The sequence below is a fragment of the Babylonia areolata genome, chromosome 1 (genome assembly GCF_041734735.1).
Source record: "Babylonia areolata isolate BAREFJ2019XMU chromosome 1, ASM4173473v1, whole genome shotgun sequence".
NCBI classification, from domain to species: Eukaryota; Metazoa; Mollusca; class Gastropoda; order Neogastropoda; family Buccinidae; genus Babylonia; species Babylonia areolata.
This window is the reverse complement of record NC_134876.1, coordinates 68031718-68034217: the sequence shown is the minus strand read 5'-3', so window position 1 is coordinate 68034217 and position 2500 is coordinate 68031718. Positions and strand designations below refer to the sequence as shown.

Below are 2500 nucleotides of genomic sequence, written 5' to 3'. Positions count from 1 at the left end.
CATAGGAGCAAACTCATATTTTTTTTTTTCATTCTCAAAGATCATCCGTTCTGCTTTGTAGCGATAAATACGTGCAAAAATGGGTCTTTAGATACTTCGACGTTCTAGAACAGCTACAGTGTGTCCATCTTATAGCAAGGTCAAGTTATGAGTGTGGGTCACCACCACTCTTTATCACTAAAGAACTCTTGCGCTCCTTCCATTGAGGCTTTGACGGGAACCAAAGATTGTGGGTCACTAAGTGAATACTAGATGTTCTATACAAGTCGTTGTGTCTTTTGTCCGGTGATATGCATTACAGTAGTGGGTTATCCAGATGCTTTGATATTCCACCGGGATCGTGATACTTCTGAGTGTGTAACAACACTGTTTTATGACGGCAGAGACATGAATATGCTATGCGATGATCGTAGTCTTGTTCCTTAGATTTTTGTTAACTAAACTGCTCGCAATCCATGAATCTTATACGTATAAGTTTATGAATGGTGCATTCGCAAAGAATACTTATGCATGATAAGCAAACCATTGGGTGTTAAGTGGTTTCAAAATCGTACCATAAAAAGCACTTCATCCACCTTACATGTCGATCACACATTATGAATCATTTCATGGCCGGAATAAATATCGCTAAATCTTACTTTCAGTGACAAAATGTTTTATTGAAGACTGTCAACCATTTTCAGAGCTGCGATTTCTTTCACATGAAAATAATGTTCCTGGTCATTTTCGTGCAACGAGAGCTGAAGGTACGTGCCTGTGCACACATTCTGGCACTTAGGCCTACGCATTTCATTCAAATACTTCTCAGTGTATAGTCTCTATGGGGGTGAAGACAATAACTCTTTTTTGACTAAAGTCCTGTGTTCTTTATCACACTGCATGGCAGTCTTGTTCCCCACCCACCACATCACACCACACCTCACCGCATACCCCAAGGCGGTGACGTCACTTCCAAAAACACTCACACAGACACACCGTATGCAAACGTCACTGATTACCTTCCACACTGTGTCACCACCCCCTCCAACAAATTCAGATCACCTCTTTAGTTTGGTTTATGAATGTAATGGCCATTTCTTTACATAACAACACAAATCCCGATGGACAAGAAGGTAACGCACTCAATTCATATCCGCAGTACTGACGAAGGACAAGAAAAAGGCGAACAAATGAACGTCTCCTTGTATGCATTTTGAAGGGAAAATGCTTGTATTTGTATTTGTATTTTGTATTTGTATCTCATTTTATCGCAACAGATTTCTCTGTGTGAAATTCGGGCTGCTCTCTCCAGGGAGAGCGCGTCGTTACACTACAGCGCCACCCATTTTTTGTATTTTTTCCTGCCTGCAGTTTTATTTGTTTTTCCTGCCGAAGTGGATTTTTCTACAGAATTTTGCCAGGAACAAACCTTTTGTTGCCGTGGGTTCTTTTACGTGCGCTAAGTGCATGCTGCACACGGGACCTCGGTTTATCGTCTCATCCGAATGACTAGCGTCCAGACCACCACACAAAGTCTATATAGTGGACGGGGAGAAAATATCGGCGGCTGAGCCGTGATTCGAAGGGTGTCTTTTTTTCTTCTTCCTTTCTTTATTTTAAAACAAATACGTTGATGATTTTTAATCGTGGAGAGAAGTAAACGCTAATGTAAATGATTTTTTTTTTTCAAATCATGATATGAAGCCAAAGTCCGATACAACCTATTTTCAGAAAACCGTGGTACTCAAAATTCAACAAAAAAAATACCATCATAGATATGGTAACAAAAGGGAGTTTCGGTCAACAGTTAATGGCCGGTTGTGTTCGTGATAAAAAAAACAAACTTTTTTTTAAACAAAAAAACAAAAAAACAAAACCAGAAAGACTGAATAATCATGGGGTTACTGAATAATTATGGGGTTTAAAAAAAAAGTTATAAAAAAAGGGCCGGGGGGGGGGGGGGAGGGGGGTAAAACTATATAAACCAAAGCAAAGCAGAGAGGGAAGCAACTCTGTAACAAAACAAAGCTCATTGCTGAGGAATGAAAAACTGCCGTGACATGAGAACTTGACTCCATTCCAAACATTCACTTCAGTGCCGTTCAGATGCACGCACACAACCGTCTTTTTTATTTTATCGTAATCGTGTTCCTATATTGCTTTTTTATTCTTCTTCTTCTTTTTTTTTTTTTTAACAAAAAGAAGATCGCAGGTGGAGACACAGAGAAATAATCGTGGTGTTGGTCTATTGAAGGAAGCTCTCAAGACAGGGAGCAAAAGGGTGAGAGACAGACTGGCAAGGAGAGAGAGGTTGTTAATTGTGATGTTCTGTTGTTGTTGTTTTTTCGATTCAGAAAGTGTTTGTTTATTGTTTGTATCGTTGTTTTCGTTAATAAGAACCGTGGATAGTCTCGTGTTGTTTACTATAATCTTTGTCAGTGAAGTTTTACTTTTCGTAGAGCATTATTATTGGCATTATATTGTTGATGGTGGGCATGATGGCGTTAGTAACGATGAATAT

At 39.3% G+C, this 2500-nt stretch overlaps 1 protein-coding gene across 2 annotated transcripts in view; it reads left to right on the top strand.

Annotated features, from left to right (window-relative positions):
* Positions 1-1748, top strand: part of LOC143286159 (uncharacterized) — a 55370-nt gene extending 53622 nt beyond the window's left edge. For both annotated transcript variants that reach the window (XM_076593777.1, XM_076593768.1), the window contains one exon: positions 1-1748. This exon is cut by the window's left edge and continues 990 nt beyond it. The gene's annotated coding sequence lies outside the window, so the exon portion shown is untranslated.
* Positions 1749-2500: the final 752 nt, after the last annotated feature.